Here is a 21,420-nt window from a genome sequence, read left to right on the forward strand (position 1 = left end):
CTATCTTGTCAGCCTTGTCAGCAGGTGGCTAAGGATAACACCCACGCCATAGGTCTCTCAGTTCTTCCAACTCACGAGTTCTTGCCCTGAGGACACACACACACACACCCACACACACACACACACACACACACACATCATCACTGATAAACACACACACACACACACACACATCATCACTGATAACAAACACACACACACACACACACACACACTGATAACAAACACACACACACACACACAAATCCTCTTCTCTTAGGCTGAACATCTGAAGACAGAGAACCCGACTCAGAGCCAATGCAACAGTGACACTAGCCTGGAGGTGACCTCGCCCAACTCATCAGGACCAATCAGAAGATCAGAACTACTAGATTCAACCTACTTCATTTTATTGTATAAAATGTCAGCACACAATGTTTAGGGGCTCTTCTGATAAACTCCCTACGAGTTTGACGAACGGGTCCGTGCACGCGATTCCAGATATCTTTACCTCTGAATAAACTGCCTTATATTATACAATTATCCACCTTGTCCAAAAGTCTCTACTTGGTCTCCGTTCTCCAGTAAACTTGTTTTATCAACAATAGTAAGGTTCAATGACACAGAAAGCAGTTCAATGTCGGGGTACAGAGTCGCTCTCTTACCAGGATCGCGGTCCGCTCTGACCAGGGTGAAGGTGGCCGGCTCCACCTCTCTGTCCGGGACTCTGTCATCCAGCCAAGTCTCCCAGCTGTATTGGGATTCCGCTGCCAGCAGCGTTTTCATTATTTAGTCCGTTCGTAGCGGGTATGTACACGATCAACAAGATCAGTCCAAAACCGAAGATCAGTCCAAAGCAGAATGTTTGCAGAATGTTTGTAAACTAAGTCTACAAATTAAAAACATAAAATAACGCCACACTGCAGGTCGCAACATAGACGCTGCTAGCCGCCATTGTCTTAGTTACGTTCAACGTTACGTCACGTATGACGAAAGCGCGTAAGTGCATGCCCACAGACACCCATAGAGAATGTTTTGAAAGCTTTGAAATGTGAAAAAAATAGATTTTACATGACAGGCTATGAGAGACTTCTGGGCGATTTTCAACCTGACTGAAATCGCCCAAAAAACGGGCGGGGCCATTTGAAGCACGACTTTAGCCTGATTTGACATTTAGTGGCTGGCAGATCAGACGTGAACACTGATAACTGCTGTTGCCGGCAGGTAGCTTAGTGGGTAAGAGCGTTGTGCCAGTAACCGAAAGGTCGCTGGTTCTAATCCCCGAGCCGACTAGGTGAAAAATCTGTCGATGTGCCCTTAAGCAAGGCACTTAACCCTAATTGCTCCTGTAAGTCGCTCTGGATAAGAGCGTCTGCTAAATGACTAAAATGTAAATGTAAATAATTGATTAGAAAAAAAATCCCTTCCTTTTCCCGTTTGGCAGTGCGTCGCCCATATCGCCCTATTGAACAAGCCGTCCCTGGTGGCCACGCTGACAGCGCTCCCCAACACACAACCCAACCCATCTCTGTTTTCCAACTGGTCGTTCAGTACTGTTTCCGTTCAATTGAACGTGCCAGAACGTAAAAACTTACTGAACGCAGCCCAGGTCAGAAAACGGTGTATCTGTAGACACACCTCCACCACACCTTCATTAGGTGTAGCGGGTGAATAGCATTACATTTAAATTCAAGGTCAGAATACACAAAGACAAAAGTGCATAAAAAGGGAATTGCTTTACATTTTCGGAATCGGTTCCAGTCTGCCTAGTTGCTATGCAAGTCATTAAAGAAAGTATTTGCTTATGGTTAAAAAAAGATAACTGCCACATGGTCTTCCTCATTGTCTTTCCCCCTCTTGAACCCCCTATACACCCTCCCCCTTCACCCACATGTGATCAGGGGGTCTTTGTGGGGGTGATCAAAGATTTGCTATAATAGAATGACCTTTCGGCAGGCTCCTGATAAGCCATTGTTAAGAAACAACATGTGAGGGCAGAAGACAAACGGGTGGCTTGATGAAACGGATCCATTTTAGACACTGGATTATGGATTCACGGAGACGCGACTCAATGGAGTTATGGAATAATCCATGTGGAGAATTGGTTATTCCAGTAGATTCTTATGTTCTTATCCCATCTAAGACTCCATAAGAAATGCGCATTTTTAGGGGAAAATAGGTCAGGTGTCCAGACACCGTCTTGACCAGGGGTTGTATCCATACCCCAATTTGCATTTTTTACTTTTAATAATTACACGCCGAATTATCCATGGCTTGGTGGCCTAGTTTGCATGGGCGGGCCCACATTGAATGGAAGGAGAAACTGATTTTTTTTTCAAAAATGATGTAATGAGACTACTCCACTATATCAATTGAAAACAGAATGGATGCATACACTGTATTTATCAATGATTTATACACAAATGTCAATAGTTGATGGGTACCATTTGATATGGTGCAGAGATAAAATGCATACCTTATTGGTAATTGGTGCCTTAATGGAACCATTGCTCATGTCAACAAAAAATAATCTCTTTAGAAACCAGACCTAACAATTCTGTTAGGGAAAGCAATTCAGATATTACCAACATTATCATTGTGAAAATTGGGTATAATCTTTCTTAACAGTATAAAAAAATATGTATAATTTGGTAAGGTGTTACCAAATGTTTTAATAGGAAAATAACTATCAAGCCCTTGAAAAGTTTGAAATGCAAGGATGTTAAAAGCTGCTCCACGATAATACAGATATGAGCTGAAAATGACCAACTGATTCAAGATTAAAATAGTTTTTATATCATTTTAATGCAGTCAACCTTTCATATTGTGTAGGTACTCGAGCATTAATGACTCACCATTCAATCGATTTAATCTTCATGCGGATCACTTCCCTTTAATTTTTCAATGAAATACAAAAAAAGGAAAACCACAATCTCTATGCCACATTATATAATCTAAGCAGTGTTAAAATACAAATATACACTGAGTGTACAAAACATTAAGGATGCCTGCTCTTTCCATGACAGACTGACCAGATGAATCCAGATGAAAGCTATGATCCATTATTGATGTCACTTGTTAAATCCACTTCAATCAGTGTAGATGAAGGGGAGGAGACAGGTTAAAAAATGATTTTTAAGCCTTGAGACATGGATTGTGTGTGTGTCATTCAGAGGTGAATGGGCAAGACAAAATATTTAAAGTGCCTTTGAATGTGGTATGGTAGAAGGTGCCAGACGCACTGGTTTGTTTGTGTCAAGAACTGCAACGCTCCTGGGTTTTTCACCCTCAACAGTTTCCCATGTGTATCAAGATTGGTCCACCACCCAAAGGACATCCAGCCAACTTGACACAACTGTGGGAAGCATTGGAGTCAACATGGGCCAGCATCCCTGTGGAATGCTTGTTGAGTCCATGCCCCAACAAATTGAGGCTGTTCTGAGGGCAAAATGGGGGGATACAACTCAATTCGGAAGGTGTCCTTAATGTTTTGTACACTAAGTGTATATTTATACTTCTATATCCGTATCAATAAAATGGGTCTCTATTCTATTTGCTTGAAACAATTAGACATCTCAATCTGCTCGTCGAACATCTCATTCCAAAATCCTGGGCATTAATATGGAGTTGGTCCCCCCTTTCCTGCTATAACAGCCTCCACTCTTCTGGGAAGGGTTTCCACTAGATGTTGGAACATTGCTGCGGGGACTTGCTTCCATTCAGCCACAAGAGCATTGGTGAGGTCGGTCACTGAAGTTGGGCGATTAGGCCTGGCTCGCAGTCGCCGTTCCAATTCATCCCAAAAGGTGTTCGATGGGGTTGAGGTCAGGGCTCTGTGCAGGCCAGTCAAGTTCTTCCACACCGATCTCGACAAACTTTTTCTGTATGGACCTCGCTTTGGGCACGGGGACATTGTCACGCTGAAACAGGAAAGGGTCTTTCCCAAACTGTTGCCACAAAGTTGGAAGCACTGAACAATCTAGAATGTCATTGTATGCTGTAGCATTAAGATTTCCCTTCACTGGAACTAAGGGACCTAGCCCGAACCATAAAAAACAGCCCCAGACCATTCTTCCTCCTCCACCAACCTGTACAGTTGGCAATATGCATTGGGGCAGGTAGCGTTCTCCTGGCATCTGCCAAACCCAGAGTCCAATGCCGGCGAGCTTTACACCACTCCAGCCGACACTTGGCATTGCGCATGGTGATGTTAGGCTTGGGTGCCTGCTGCTCGGCCATTGAAACCCATTTCATGAAGCTCCCGATGAACAGTTATTGTGCTGACGTTGCTTCCAGAGGCAGTTTGGAACTCTGTAGTGAGTGTTGCAACCGAGGACAGACAATTATTACGCGCTGTGCTTCAGCACTCGGCAGTCCCGTTCTGTGAGATTGTGTGGCCTACCACTTCGCGGCTAAGCCGTTTTTGCTCATAGATGTTTCCACTTCACAATAACAGCACTTACAGTTGACTGGGGCAGCTCTAGCAGGGCAGAAATTTGATGAAATTACTTGTTGGAAAGGTGGCATCCTATGACGGTGCCACGTTAAGTCACTGAGGTCTTCAGTAAGGCCATTCCACTGCCAATGTTTGTCTATGGAGATTGCATGACAGGTGTATAAAATCGAGCACACAGCCATGCAATCTTCATAGACAAACATAGGCAGATTTTGGAATGAGATGTTTGAAGAGCATGTGTCCACATACTTTTGTTTAAAACATTTACACAATGACCTGCGTCACCGGTCAACCATTAGCTCATCATACAGAAACCCCCCAAAAACCTACCATGGCTACTTTTGGGGCAATAGTTTGAAATTGACCTACTGTATTTGTGTACAACTCCTAAATAGTGTGCAGATATATTTAAGAGCAAAACCGATGTATTTATGTTGACTCTTATTTAAAGATCCCAAACTAAATGACTTAAAACACTATTTATTTTGTCAAATATCTGAATCTATTTATGTATCTGAAGCAAACCATTTATGTCCAGATTATACACCTACTACCATACCACATTCAAAGGCACTTAAATCTGTTGTCTTGCCCATTCACCCTCTGAATGGCACACATACACAATCCATGTCTCAAAGCTTAGAAATCCTTCTTTAACCTACAGTACGTTTAAAAATTGTTCAGAGGCTCTTGAGTTACTACAACTACATGTTCTTCTGAGTAAGTTGCCCAGGCTAGTATTATATGACAGTGGTGAGATACATTATTCACTTGCAACTTACTCACTGGTCTGTTTTTGAGCAGGCACTGTACACATTCACTGATATTTCTAGCATCTTGATTGTCTGAGTGTTATCATCAACAATGATCAGATAACCACATCAATATGTAAAAACCTGTGGAACTGTGCAGCAGCTGGTCAAGGAAAGACCCTTTGGGTGAGCAGGTCTGCAAAGATTATCGGATTGTCACATCATGTTATAATAATGACACTCTGCAAGTTTTGTGGTTCTCCATGTCAAGAATTGTACAGCCTTAAAGAACCCAGTTGCTTGGAAACTGTTCACCTGCAACATAACTGTTCTATTTGCCACATGTTGAAACAATAAATTGGTTGAGGTCAGGCAATGCTCTGAGGAAATGCCTTTGAAACAAGCAGAAAGTCAGGGTGCATCATTCAATAGCCTAATGAGGCTTCCTCTCCTTGTCTCCTGTCCTCCTGAGATTTCTACCATATTGCCTTCACCACCCTGCCTTTTCAGATCAGCACAGATGAAGGGATGGCGATGAACAGAGGAAGTCACTTGGGACTATGGAGATGCAACTGGTTTCTCTGTGCCTTGGTACACAGCTACTGATTGGCTGTATTTCCCATCGGTCTTGGTGTTGAGTCTACGACTATTTCTCAATTGTTTAAACTAGCTCGTTTCCTCATCTCCTTTCCTTTATCTGCACTGTACTGAAATAATTCAACTGAATTGAAGAATAGAACTGTATTTCTTCATCTGTGTGGTCTTTTTTGGATCAGTGTAGATGAAGGAGAGGACACCAGGAAAGGAAGTCAATATACACTATTGAGACAAGTAACATGAGTTACTACTCTTGGATGGTGCTTTTTGAAGTGAACTGTAAGCCCTCCTCTTGCAGTCTCTTCAGAGCCGGTCCATAGATGTCCTTAGTCATTGGCACCACCAGTCCCTTTGTACTGATTTCTCCTGCAGATTGAAAGTCAGTTTTCACTTTACTTTTACAGACATGTTAGGGTTGTCCATTCGTCTTCAGCAAAATGGCCGATTGCCTCCCTAAACCATTCTTAACATCTCAGACATGACAAATGCAATGAGGACTCAAGGCTACCCTACTGACCATCCAGCACCATGCGAGCAGCGATGGCAGCGGGGTAGCCCACGGTCTTGGCCATAGCAGAGTGGCCGTCGGGGTCCCCGTAGACCACCAGGCTGATGTGCTTGGTCTCAAGCTCGCCTGTGGAGTGGCGCAGGCCCACGTCATTCCTCATGATGACCATGTCCCGCTCGCCTTTATCTAAAGGAGAGGACACAGACGGACCGAGAAGGAGAGAGAGGGTTATACTCTTTTTTTAATAATCTTTACTGCTATAAAGAAAGTAGGAGAAGGAGGAATATAAGGAGTATGGAGAAAGATATACATATTGGTGTTTGTGGCAGTAAAAGAGTAGAGAGATAACTTCTGCCCCTCTTACCAAAGGAGAGCCTGGCCTCTAAGTGCTTAGCCAGCGAAGCCAGCATGGTGTCTGCATGGGGGACGGCCTCCTTACTCAGCATCCCGAACCTGACCACAGAAACAGTATTAATTAAGACATTTACAGAGGTTAAAGGAAATCCCATGACTGAAACTTAACTAGTAGATAACCATAGACTTCCAGTCATTGCGCTAACGCTAGTTAGCACTGGTTAGCGAAATTACCTCTTAACTTCCTTCATACTCGACACAGAGATACTATCCACAAGTTCATCTGACTCTGGGGAAGTAGATAAAGGGCATCATTGCCAACATCCCGAAGTATCCCTTTAAGTCGCTCTCAGATCGATTGTCTGTGGCCAAGTTAACCTCCCCTTTCATGTAAAATAAGTAATGACCATCTGCTTTTAGGGAAAGTGGATCATTTTGTACATGTATTAAACTGCAAGTTTGACCAATTCCAGTCCCTTTGGTCCTCCCCAGTATAATTTGTATGTAGGAGTACTGAGATGCTCAGTTCTGGTGACTTTTTAAAAGGACATTCTACTCCAAAATTCATGAAAATTGTATTATGCTGACACCATCTAAAATATAATTTCCACCTCCAGAAATGAGCCCAATAACATATTTGGTAAAAATGATGCAAAATTATTTGAACATATTGGACTATATTATGAGATGTGCTATTAGCAATAAGCATTATCACCTGTAGCCCAACTGATGCAGCATAGTGGCTATAAATACATAGGCTGAAGCATGGGGTTTTGTCCATTTGCATATTTACCCCATTGGACAAAACATTCTGATTCTGATTGTTATTAATTATTATTATTATTATTACATTATTCATTATTTTAGTTTCTATTCCTAAGTATGTCATTGCCCTTTTAAAATGCCTTTGCCCCTTTAAAGGGATACTGCGAGATTTCGAGATCTAGGTGGTTTTTCTACTACCCAGAGGTCAGACCAATTCTCTGCGTGCAGTTTGGAGATTATTGAAGTTAGAATATCGTTAGCTCAGCACAATTGCTGGAAGTGTCCCGGTACAGTAGCCAGTTCCTCTCAAAACAAGGGAAATATACCTAACTACTCCAAAGCTGGGTGGTTGGTCATTTATAGTCTTACAAAGCTATACATAGTAATCGATATTTTTAAACGTGTTACATTTACTGATAATTATAAGAAACGAGGTTCTATCCACTTCCTGATTCTCTGTCCTGTTGTTGCATAAAGCAGTGGTTCCCAAACTTTTTTTGAACCATGGCACACCTTGATGGGATATAAAGTTGTGACACACCTAACATTTCCCTATTCGATTATTTACTGACAATGACCTCCATCTCATCTAATTCATAATGCAAATCAACTTTCTGTGAGAAAGTTTTTTAAATAGATTAAATAGGGTTTATTTGAAATATTTTCATAGTTTTGATAGTTCCTTAATCATGATGGTCAATTTTAATGTTCCCCTATAAGAGCGTCCCGCGAATCTGCTCCAGAAATGTAGTTTTTTTAGCTCTGGTAAAATAGGTCTTTAGTTTTGAACGGTTTGGGCTACAGACGAGAGGTTTTCTGCATTGTAAAGGTGCAACCAGACACAAAGCCCTGCTCCGTTTGTTTCTTTAACTAAGTCCAGAGCCATATATTAAGAAATAAATGTCTCTGGTAAGACTATCAAAGTAAAATTATACAAATAACGTTGCTCGTAATGCGCGCCCCTCAAATTATACAAATCTAACAGCCTGAGTGCACTGGACTTGAACCAACGAAACAGATGTAACCATGTGCTATTTAATGTTTTATCTGACCGGCACTAAATCAAATCAAATTGTATTGTCACATACAGGTGTTTAGCAGATGTTATTGCGGGTTTAGCGAAATGCTTGTGCTTCTAGCTCCGACAGTGCAGTAATATCAAACTAGTGCTCCCAAGTCAAAATTCCATGTGCATTCCACAGGTCACGTTTATAAGTGAGTATACATTTTTTTTAAATCAAGATCAGGAAAAGTTTCGCGGCACACCTGAGAGTTCCTCAAGGCACACCGGTGTGCTGCGTCACACCGGTTTGGAACCACTGGCATAGAGATGTATAGAGATCGCAACGTTGTATCGGTCTCAATGGCGCTGCTAGTGCACTTACAGATGCCATAAAATGGGACAGATACAACGTTGGGATCCATATGACGGAAATCCGTCGTAGTGACGGAGAACTTTAACCCCTGGATTTAGCAAAGATATGAGTACAACATTTTGAATGGTACAGTGAGGGAAAAAAGTATTTGATCCCCTGCTGATTTTGTACACTTGCCCACTGACAAAGAAATGATCAGTCTATAATTTTAATGGTAGGTTTATTTGAACAGTGAGAGACAGAATAACAACAACAAAATCCAGAAAAACACGTCAAAAATGTTATAAATTGATTTGCATTTTAATGAGGGAAATAAGTATTTGACCCCCTCTCAATCAGAAAGATTTATGGCTCCCAAGTGTATTTTATACAGGTAACGAGCTGAGATTAGGAGCACACTCCTAATCTCAGTTTGTTACCTGTATAAAAGACACCTGTCCACAGGAGCAATCAATCAATCAGATTCCAAACTCTCCACCATGGCCAAGACCAAAGAGCTCTCCAAGGATGTCAGGGACAAGATTGTAGACCTACACAAGGCTGGAATGGGCTACAAGACTATCGCCAAGCAGCTTGGTGAGAAGGTGACAACAGTTGGTGCGATTATTCGCAAATGGAAGAAACACAAAATAACTGTCAATCTCCCTCTGCCTGGGGCTCCATGCAAGATCTCACCTCGTGGAGTTGCAATGATCATGAGAACGGTGAGGAATCAGCCCAGAACTAGGATCTTGTCAATGATCTCAAGGCAGCTGGGACCATAGTCACCAAGAAAACAATTGGTAACACACTACGCCGTGAAGGACTGAAATCCTGCAGCGCCGCAGGGTCCCCCTGCTCAAGAAAGCACATATACAGGCCCGTCTGAAGTTTGCCAATGAATCTGAATGATATAGAGGAGAACTGGGTGAAAGTGTTGTGGTCAGATGAGACCAAAATGGAGCTCTTTGGCATCAACTCAACTCGCCGTGTTTGGAGGAGGAGGAATGCTGCCTATGACCCCAAGAACACCATCCCCACCGTCAAACATGGAGGTGGAAACATTATGCTTTGGGGGTGTTTTTCTGCTAAGAGGACAGGACAACTTCACCGCATCAAAAGGGACGATGGACGGGGCCATGTACCGTCAAATCTTGGGTGAGAACCTCCTTCCCTCAGCCAGGACATTGAAAATGGGTCATGGATGGGTATTCCAGCATGACAATGACCCAAAACACACGGCCAAGGCAACAAAGGAGTGGCTCAAGAAGAAGCACATTAAGGTCCTGGAGTGGCCTAGCCAGTCTCCAGACCTTAATCCCATAGGAAATCTGTGGAGGGAGCTGAAGGTTCGAGTTGCCAAACGTCAGCCTCAAAACTTTAATGACTTGGAGAAGATCTGCAAAGAGGAGTGGGACAAAATCCCTCCTGAGGTGTGTGCAAACCTGGTGGCCAACTACAAGAAACGTCTGACCTCTGTGATTGCCAACAAGGGTTTTGCCACCAAGTACTAAGTCATGTTTTGCAGAGGGGTCAAATACTTATTTCCCTCATTAAAATGCAAATCAATTCATAACATTTTTGACATGCGTTTTTTTGGATTTTGTTGTTGTTATTCTGTCTCTCACTGTTCAAATAAACCTACCATTAAAATTATAGACTGATCATTTCTTTGTCAGTGGGCAAACGTACAAAATCAGCAGGGGATCAAATACTTTTTTCCCCTCACTGTATCTGGTCAGGACTTGAGCCTCTCACCATTTGAGTGTCTCCATCTTGAAGTCGTCTTGGCCGATGCGGTCATAGACTGCTCCCTCAAATGCCTCGTCATTGGTAGACAGGGGCAAGCCCATCTGTATACACAGCATCTCTTTCTGTTGCACAGGGATTTTTTAAAATCTTTTTTGTTCAGTCTTGTCAATCAAATCTGCATTGTAGCTCTAGTGTGATGCAGCGTTTGCTCGGTGTATCCTGGTACTTTAATAACCATTTATGAAAAGCATATTCTAAATTAAGTTAAAAGTAAATTAAAGGACAAGTTCTAATTTTTTTAAATCTAAATTCTTTATGTAAAATACCTCAATCCCCAACGTTATATTCAATTTAGTTGGAATTGAGCAATACTTCTCTGTGTGTGAGCATGCACAGGCTTTAATCACCACAATGGGAACGAGAAAGCACACTGAAAAGTATCGGTCGAGTCCAACAAAATGGAATATACCGTTAAGGATAAAGTTCAGAATGCCAATTTAATGTGTATAACATCTAAAGACCTGCATCACTATACTGAGAGCGTTGCTGTTTCTCAAAGGATGTATTTGGGTGTTTTTGGAGCCTTTGTTTATGTTTTATCTGTGCCCCTGCATCTGCAGAACGAGCCTGAAGAAGTATATCACTGGTGGAGTATGCTTCTCAAAACCAAGTGAAATGGCAAAAAGAAAAAAAAAAGGGTAAAAAATTGAGATTTGGTTCCAAAAAAGTTAACTTGTCTTTTAAAGCTGTTATAAGTATCATTATATTTACCCAGGAGACAGGAGCAGAGGTATGCTCTACCATGGGGCAGGGGTCAGTGTTGATCAGACCCAACTTCACAAAGCCACTCATGGCCTTGGAGAAACCCTGTGGGACAGAAATACAAGATTTATCCAAAGTGACACAGAACTATCGAGATTGACAGTAACGCCATACTCACCACCCTGGTGTTGGCAGTACCTTGAAGCGGAGTGTTCCTCTGATGAGTGTGTGGGCCGACTCAATGCCGTATTGTTCAGCGTATTTGGTGCTGTCGCGGTTGGGGAAGCCCTCCAGGTTGAAGCCAGGCATGAAGTCCATGGGAGCCGTAGACTCCATCAGAGTTCCGCCCGCTGGGATGCTCACCACCTGGGGGACACAGAGGAGGATGAAGTTACTCCTAGACACTGATCCTGGGACAGTTTTGCAATCCCGTCCCTAATGGTTAAGTTTAGGATTTGGGGAGGATCTGCTGATCCTAGATGGCTACTGTACCTTGTTGTCCTTGAGGAAGATGGCAGGGCTGATGGTATTGAGGAGGACTCCGTAAGGACTCCAGCTGAATTTGTAGCGCAGAGGATTGTCTGAGCACTCTGGTGCAGGGAGTCCACCACAGAATGAACTGTATGACTCAATCTAAAACACACACACACACACACACACACGTAAATTGATTTAAAACACAATTTGCACATCCACATTTATCAAATGTTTTGTGCATTGACTAGTCAAATGCGTTGTCAACATGCTGGCACATTTGTCAATTTTCCTGTGTGATAGTACAGTCCGTTCATCTTCTCATCAAGATGGGGGGAAAATGAACAAATCGAAGACACATGGTGTTTCAATCTGTTGGGCCCGCAATCAATATGACTGCCAAGGAAACTGACAAGATGCCACTCATCCCTTCGACATACGCTCAATCATTCATTATATGCACAGCACACACACACACAATCCCGTATGTGTACAGATGCCACAATCACCAAAACACTCGCTCTCAAACGCACAAATCACTTATACTAGATTCTTTCACAATCTCCCTCACGTTTCACTCACAGTGCAGCCGTCCGCCTTGGCTTGGTCGATGCACTCCATAGCCAGCATGTGGTCGATGCCAGGGTCCAGGCCCATCTCATTCACTATGGTGATGCCAGCTTCCTCAGCACTGAAAGGAAACACACAGACAAACACACTCAGCCACACGTAGAGATAATACATTCACTTGACCAGTAGCTTATTCTGACTAATGCCATCTCAAGCAATAAGATCAAGTGTCTTGGTGCCTGCCTGTAGCTTACATCTAGTCAATTGTGTATTAAATAGCCCATGATTAGCAATAAAGGTCCAATGCAGCCATTTTTATCTCAATATCAAATAATTTCTGGGTAAAAATTCAGTACCTTACTGTGATTTGTGTTTAATAAAAACAATCGTCAAAAAGAAACAAAAATAGCTTCTTAGCAAAGAGCAATTTCTCAAGCAAGAATTTTGCTAGGACTGTCTGGGAGTGGTCTGAGTGAGGGGCCTAATTGGACGAGCCTAATGGGAGGGATATGTAACCTGAAAACTCACTGTCATTAGCAGAGAGGTTTGAAACTCTCTTTGTTATTGGTTTATTAACTTATATCGCCTGGTGATGTCGCCAGGCAAGCCAAAACTCCATCCCACCTAAACAGGTTTAAATTTCAGGCGGTCTTTTCAAACAGCTCTTACTCTAAAAGGGCATTATCATAATTTTCACAGTATTATACACCTCGTCGTGTGGAAATATATACACTGAGTGTACAAAACATTGACACCTGCTCTTTCCATGACATACACTGACCAGGTGAATCGAGGTGAAAGCCATGATCCCTTATTGATGTCACTTGTTAAATCCACTTCAATCAGTGTAGATGATGGGGAGGAGACAGGTTAAAGAAGGATTTTTAAGCCTTGAGACACGGATTGTGTATGTGTGCCATTCAGAGGGTGAATGGGCAAGACAAAAGATTGAAGTGCCTTTGAACGGGGTATGGTAGTCGGTGCCAGGCGCACCGTTTTGTGTCAAGAACTGCAATGCTGCTGAGTTTTTCACGCTCAAAAGTTTCCCTGTGTGTATCAAGAATGGTCCACCACCCAATGGACATCCAGCCATCTTAACACAACTGTGGGAAACATTGGAGTCAACATGGGCCAGTATTACTATGGAATGCTTTCAAAACGTTGTAGAGTCCATGTCCGGACGAATTGAGGCTGTTCTGAGGGCAAAAGGGGGAATGCAACTCAATATTAGGAAGGTGTTCCTAATGTTTGGTATACTCAGTGTATAATACACAGGAAAATCACGTTTTGACTTCACTGGGCCTTTAAGACAAGATGAAACACATTCTCCATTTAATCTCCACTTCTACATAGATATGTTTTCCCCTAACCCCTATCCCTCTCACTCCTACTTTAACAACTAGAGGAATCTCCTCTACTCCCCATACACTTCTCTCCCACCTCTGTTGGAGGTCCTTCATGGCTGGACTCAGGTAGCTGGCAGTCACCATGTTCACCTTCTTGTTGATGCAGTGCTTGGCGATCACAGGGTGATACCCATACGGCAGCATACTGAAACATAAATGGCAGAGTACATGTGACAATGACACATTTTCACCTCTCATTCACCTCGTGTGTATGTGTTTTTAAATTCTATTTAACATTTATTTTGACAGGGAAGACATATTGAGACCTAGGTCTCTTTTCCAAATGCGCCCTGTATAATACAATATAAAATACACATTAAACACACACACATACACGCATTCATACACTATCGGTCAAAACGTTGGACACCTACTCATTCAAGGGTTTTTCTTTATTTTCAATATTTTCTACATTGTAGAATAATAGTGAAGACTTCAAAATTATGAAATAACATATGGAATCATGTAGTAACCAAAAAAGTGTTAAACAAATCGAAATATATTTGAGATTCTTCAAAGTAGCCACACTTCGCCTTGATGACAGCTTTGCACACTCTTGGCATTCTCTCAACCAGCTTCATGAGGTAGTCACCTGGAATGCTTTTCAATTAACAGGTGCGCCTTATTAAAAGTTCATTTGTGGAATTTCTTTCCTTCTTAATGTGTTTGAGCCAATCAGTTGTGTCGTGACAAGGTGGGGGGGGGGGGGGGGGGGGGGCTATACAGAAGATAGCCCTATTTGGTAAAAGACCAAGTCCATATTATGGCAAGAACAGCTCAAATAAGCAAAGAGAAACAACAGTCCATCATTACTTTAAGACATGAAGGTCAGTCAATCCGGAAAAGTGCAGTCGCAAAAACCATCAAGCGCTATGATGAAACTGGCTCTCATGAGGACCGCCACAGGAAGGAAGACCCAGAGTTACCTCTACTGCAGAGGATAAGTTAATTAGAGTTACTAGCCTCAAAATTGCAGCCCAAATAAATTCTTCACAGAGTTCAAGTAACAGACACATCTCAACATCAACTGTTCAGAGGAGACTGCGTGAATCAGGCCTTCATGGTTGAATTGCTGCAAACAAACCACTACTAAAGGACACCAATAAGAAGAAGAGACTTGCTTGGGCCAAGAAACACGAGCAATGGACATTTGACCGGTGTAAATCTGTCCAAATTGGAGATTTCTGGTTCCAACCGCCGTGTCTTTGTGAGACGCAGAGTAGGTGAACGGATGATCTCCGCATGTGTGCTTCCCACTGTGAAGCATGGAGGAGGTGCGATGGTGCTTTGCTGGTGACACTGTCTGTGATTTATTTAGAATTCAAGGCACACTTAACCAGCATGGCTACCACAGCATTCTGCAGCGATACGCCATCCCATCTAGTTTGGGCTTAGTTGGATTATCATTTATTTTTCAACAAGACAATGACCCAATACAACTCCAGGCTGTGTAAGGGCTATTTTACCAAAAAGGAGAGTGATGGAGTGCTGCATCAGATGACCTGGCCTCCACATTGCCCCCACCTCAACCCAATTGAGATGGTTTGGGATGAGTTGGACCGCAGAGTGAAGGAAAAGCAGCCAACAAGTACTCAGCATATGTGGGAACTCCTTCAAGACTGTTGGAAAAGCATTCCAGGTGAAGCTGATTGAGAGAATGCCAAGAGTGTGCAAAACTTTCATCAAGGCAAAGGGTGGCTACTTTGGAGAATCTCAAATATAAAATATATTCTGATTTGTTTAACACTTTTTTGGTTATTACATGATTCCATATGTGTTATTTCATAGTTTTGATATCGTCACTATTATTCTACAATGTAGAAAATAGTAAAAATTAAGAAAAACCCTGGAATGAGTAGGTGTGTCCAAACTTTGGACAGGTACTGTATATACACACAAACGAATACAAAAACACAGTCATTGTCACGGTTTCGGCCGAGGCGGCCCCTCCTCCTTGTTCGGGCAGGCTTCGGCGGTCGTCGTCTCCGGAGTACTAGCTGCCACCGTTCGATGTTTCATGTTTGATTGGTTTTGTCTGTTTGTCACACCTGTTTAGTGTTTAGTCTCATTAGGCACCCTATTTAGTTCCTTGTGTTAGGTCAGGTGTTGTGTGTAATTGTTCGACTGTCGTGTGGTTGTTTGGTCCTCTGGATTTTTGTTCTCTCTTATTTCGTGTTGTATAGAGAGTCCTGCACGTTGTGCACACTTACTTTGTACAGTTTAGTGTGCGTTTCATTTCGCCTGTGGCCTGTTGCCGTGTTGGGCGTGTACTACGGACTTCACTAAAAGACCTTTGGATTTATATCTCTGTGTCCTGCGTGTGATTCCACATCCCACTACACTCCACTCCTGACAGTCATGGTAAAAACAAATAAAACATTGCAAATCATCCTGAAAAACAGTTCCATTCATCCACAAATATATCCCCATTCAATACTTTAAAATTGCCCAAACAGCACCAGAACGTCAAGATGAAATGTATTAAACCTAAAAGCAGATTTACCTAGCTCGGTGGAGACCCTGTGTGTGTTTATATGTGTATGTGTATGTGTATGTGTGTGTGTACCTAATGACTAAGTCATGGTCTTTGACCAGGGACTCCAGCTGGCCCTCCTGACTGGTGACATCCAGCATGACTGGGATGGTGTTGGGGTATTTCCCTGCCAACTCCTCTGCCTGGGTCAACAACACTGATGCTAGAACACAAGGAGACATAGATAACAGCTGTGAGAGAGATGGGAGGGGTGAAAGCTTTGAGTAAAATTGACATTTGAAAACAAAATGGGCCGGGGATACAGCTTAGATTTAAATGAGCTAAAATGAGTACACGATACATTTGCTGTGCATCCAGTTAAACATTTGAATAACTAATTCATCATCAGCTGGGTATTTGTGAATATAGTGAGTATGGTGCACCATTTCCTTTTCAGAGCCTTACCTACAGTGACTTGAGTCCCTATGTCCCGGGTGAGGTACTCGATGACAGGGCCCGACACATAACCTGAGCCCAGTAGTAGCACTCGTTTCATTCCACTCTTCTTCATGATCTTTGCTTGCTCACTGAGGGTAAGGGGTTCATACACAGTGAGAGCACAGAATAAAACCATCACACACACACACAAATCCATAGTTCATCTCCCTCTTTCTCACACACACGCATAATGAGAACCTGAACACAAGCAATCTTGCTCAGAATTATAACCAAGGTGGGATTTTCTTACCAAGCAGATATGGTACAAAATGATTTAATATAAATGATCCAGTTTTAATAGCATCCTCCTAAGAAATTAGTACTTAACCAATGGAGCTAGCATCTTACAGCCGAGCAAATCACACTAATAATGAAAGACATTCAGAGTTTTAGTGAAAAACCCAAGCTGATGCACTGTGATAATGTATATTACATCAATCAAAGCCAGACCTGTGTTCAAATACTATTTCAGGTATTTAAATTACTTTTCATTTCATTTCAAAAGAAGTATTCAGATAACCTTTATTTGAAAAAACAGGTAGTTGAATATTGGAATGTATTTGAAAATACTTAAATACACTGGCCCAAATACACTCCCATGCATTTAAAGAGCAACTGCCATTAAAAACCAACTTCTCATTTAGAAAACAGCCTGTGGCACCGAAATGTGTCCGAAATATTTATTCTAATATCAAAATTGACCAACGTGTAAATAGGATAATTATGGTCATAAAGTCAGTCTCGTCCAAAACGGAGTTTTGTGAGACTTGTGGTCGTGACTGTATTGCAATGTAAATGAAGGTTGGGTTTGTTTTAATCCTGCCCACATGCACACAGCAGGCAACACACAAGTAATCATCAATTCGGAGTGCAGCTGCACGCGACTCAATCATAATGACCGTGGTAAATTTGGGTTCACTGTGGATATACCTATGGGGCTAGTTAGGGACAATTGGTAAATTACACAAATGTAGAGGTAACTGCCAAAATAATGGAAACACTTGAGTAAATGAGGGATACTAAGTATATTGAAAGCAGGTGCTTCCACACAGGTGTGGTTCCTGAGTTAATTAAGCAATTAACATCCCATCATGCTTAGGGTCATGTATAAAATGCTGAGCAGGCCATTATTTTGGCTACCATGGCAATGCCCCCATATACAGGGTACGAGTGGTCATTGAATGGTTTGATGAGCATGAAAACGATGCAAACCATATGCCATGGCCGTCTCAGTCACCAGATGTCAACACAATCGAATAATTATGGGAGATCCCGGAGCGGCGCGCCTGAGACCGCGTTTTCCACCACTATCAACAAAACACCAAATTATGGAATTTCTCAAGGAAGTATGGTGTCGCATCCCTCCAATAGAGTTCCAGACACTTGTACAATCTATGCCTCGGTGCATTGAAGCGGTTCTGACTCGCGGTGGCCCAACGCCCTATTCCGACACCTTTGGTATTTCCTTTATTTTTGCATTTACCTGTACATGGTACAATATGTTAAAATTCCAATTGCTCCAAATTTCAATGACTTAACCTCCAACTATAAATTGTCGAAATTCATATACAAATATTCAAAGCATTTAATGAGAAAACTAAAAGGTGTGCATGAAACATGAAAATATTGTCTCATTTACAGTACATTGTGTAATTTATTGATGGTCCCTGAACTAGCTAGCTTGATAAACAGTACTGACAATTCCATTTGGGCTAGCTAGCTAAATTATACATCCAACATTTTGTCTATATTGATGCTTTTACAATAACCAAACAGTTGGATAAACAAATCATTTGTGAAACCATGATGCGGTGTATGACAGGATTGGACGTTGCATGCAATTTCAATATTGTTTGAGTTGCTTTGTGTATCAGCACATTTGCTTGAGAATCTTACTGCAACACTGCATCCATGTTGCTTGACATAGGCGTTTTCAAAGAACCGCCAGTCAAGGTGAGCTCCCCGCCCACTCAGCCTACTAGCTTCCCGCCCACTCAGTCTGTCTTTTCAGTCTTCCTGGTAGTTTGACCTGAGAGAAAGTAATTTCTAAAATGTTGAGTATTTTTTTAATCTGGAAAAATATTATGGGTGATGTTTTAGTCACTCAAAAGGCTATTTTACATGGGAATCAGAATGACTGTTTGGGACCTTTAAGCCTGAGCTCGACCAGACAATGAGGAAGGGGAATAACAAGCTTTTAAGCACATGCAGTCTATTGCTGCATTTGCTATGCTGCTCACTGGGTATGCTATGCTATGCTAATGCTATGCTATGCCTATGTTATGCTACAGTATGATTACTACAAACTGAGACTACAAACTAATCTAATTGTCAAAATACGTGAAAACAAGTGAACATTTTACCTGTAAAGGAATCTTTAGAGATTTCTTCCTTAGATTGGTAGCTTTACCTTTATGATGTGACAGGCATATTTACCAAAGATGTATTTATTGGAAAACACAACGCCAACAACATAAAGCTTACCAAACTAGCATACAATTTGTGCAGGAAATGCATTTTCAGATCAAAGGTATTATTATAGACAAATGCTTTTTAATAATTATAACATGAAAGAAAGCACATATTAAACATCACTGACTTCAACAGTAAAATCTATTTTCTTATAACACAGGGGTGTAGCCATGGGCTCCCCCTTTGCCCCCAACTATGCGAACCTGTATGTGGGACAATTTGAGGAAACACACATTTACAAAACAGACATGCCCCCTACTTTCTAAAATCCTCCTACGGAAGAGATACATAGATCAGGTCTTTGTGTTCTGGGAAGGAAGTCAGCAGGAACTAAATTAATTCCAAACTCTGAATATCTCAAATTCACCATGTAGACTGATGAGAAAAAATTAACTACCTGGACTTAAGAATCATCAAAGAGAATGATGCATTACACACAGACTTATACACAAAGCACACAAACCACAATACCCTGCTAAGTGCGGATAGTATGCATCCCATTCCCCTCAAGAATGGTCTACCATATAGCCAGTTATGCAGGGTTAAACGCATCAGATTGACAGCAATGCTAAGAAAATGACAGATACATTCAAAATGAGAGGCTACAAGGACAAAACTCTTGATGCTACAATGATGATACATTCCCCAAAACCAAGAGAGGAGTTGCTCAAAACTAAACCAAAGAAACAACAATGCAACAGTATTTTGCATTAAGTACACCAAGTGTTCAGAGAAAATTAAAGCAATCCTGAAAAAGCACTGGCATATTCTGCAATCAGACAAAAAAATTAAGCGTGGCCTCAATATTGGGGACAGCTTAATGAGATCGTACCTGCCCACTGAGCCCACTTAGACACCCTTTCCAAATGGGAACTACAAATGTGGCTCATGCGCACAGTGCAATAGCATTACAAAAACATCCTTCAGACACCCACATACAGGTCGAAAAATACCTGTTAGGCGTATCATCTCATGCAAGACAAAGGGAGTCATCTTATCACCTGTTCATGTGGGAAAGCCTACATAGGACAAATGAAAAGACAATTAAAACAACGCATAGCTGAACACCGCAGCTCAATCAGGTGTAAGAACACTGACTATCCAGTAGCAGCTCACTTTGTTGAAGCTAACCATCCTATGTCCTCCCTCAAATACACAGGCATTGAGCATGTTACTCTACCAAGGAGAGGAGGTAACATCGAGATCCTACTACTACAGAGGGAGGCCTACTGGATCTCCCATCTAAAAACATTAACCCCTAGTGGTCTGAATATTGACTGACCTCAGGCCCTTCTTATGAACAATTATTTTGTATGAACAAGTCTTATAAATGAATATATTATTTCTACAGCTTATCAGTGTACAGCCAAAATGTTACCCCTGTTGAAGTTGCTTATTACGCATTATGGTTCAACTAAAAGATGACATGTAACAAAACAATTATGAAATTTGAAACAATTAAATATAAACTTCCCTTTTTCAGGACCCTGTCTTTCAAAGATAATTCGTAAAAATCCAAATAACTTCACAGATCTTCATTGTAAAGGGTTTAAACAATGTTTCCCATGCTTGTTCAATGAACCATAAACAATTAATGAACATGCACCTGTGGAACTGTCGTTAAGACACTAACATGATGGTAGGCAATTAAGTTCACAGTTATGAAAACTTAGGACACCAAAAGAAAGATGCCCAGGGTCCCTGCTCATCTGTGTGAGCGTGCCTTAGGCATGCTGCAAGAAGGCATGAGGACTGCAGATGTGGCCAGGGCAATAAATTGCAATGTCCGTACTGTGAGATGCCTGAGGCAGTGCTACAGGGAGACAGGACGGACAGCTGATAGTCCTTGCAGTGACAGACCACGCGTAACAACACCTGCACAGGATCGGTACATCCGAACATCACACCTGCGGGACAGGTACAGGATGGCAACAACAACTGCCCGAGTTACACCAGGAACGCACAATCCCTCCATCAGTGCTCAGACTGTTCGCAATGGGCTGAGAGAGGCTGGACTGAGGGCTTGTAGGCCTGTTTTAAGGCAGGTCCTCACCAGACATCACCGGCAACAACATCGTCTATGGGCACAAACCCAGCCACGTGATCGATTTGGAGGTGGAGGGTCCGTCATGGTCTGGGGCGGTGTGTCACAGCATCATCGGACTGAGCTTGTCATTGCAGGCAATCTCAACGCTGTGTGTTACAGGGAAGACTTCCTCTTCCCTCATGTGGTACCCTTCCTGCAGG

General features: G+C 42.1%; 1 pseudogene across 1 annotated transcript in view; it reads right to left on the minus strand.

Moving 5' to 3' along the window:
- Window positions 1-4,899: 4,899 nt before the first annotated feature.
- LOC311135366 (alpha-aminoadipic semialdehyde synthase, mitochondrial-like) overlaps window positions 4,900-21,420 on the minus strand; it is a 31,475-nt pseudogene continuing 14,954 nt past the window's right edge. Inside the window, exons 8-18 of the transcript in view lie at window positions 16,669-16,790; window positions 16,297-16,426; window positions 13,765-13,875; window positions 12,337-12,445; window positions 11,773-11,913; window positions 11,479-11,646; window positions 11,290-11,385; window positions 10,525-10,640; window positions 6,657-6,745; window positions 6,302-6,478; window positions 4,900-6,150 (exon numbers count right to left, since the gene is read on the minus strand). The product of the transcript in view is annotated as an alpha-aminoadipic semialdehyde synthase, mitochondrial-like (transcript). The remainder of the gene's footprint in view (window positions 6,151-6,301; window positions 6,479-6,656; window positions 6,746-10,524; window positions 10,641-11,289; window positions 11,386-11,478; window positions 11,647-11,772; window positions 11,914-12,336; window positions 12,446-13,764; window positions 13,876-16,296; window positions 16,427-16,668; window positions 16,791-21,420) is intronic.

The sequence above is a fragment of the Coregonus lavaretus genome, assembly GCF_964263955.1.
Source record: "Coregonus lavaretus genome assembly, chromosome: 9".
NCBI lineage: Eukaryota > Metazoa > Chordata > Actinopteri > Salmoniformes > Salmonidae > Coregonus > Coregonus lavaretus.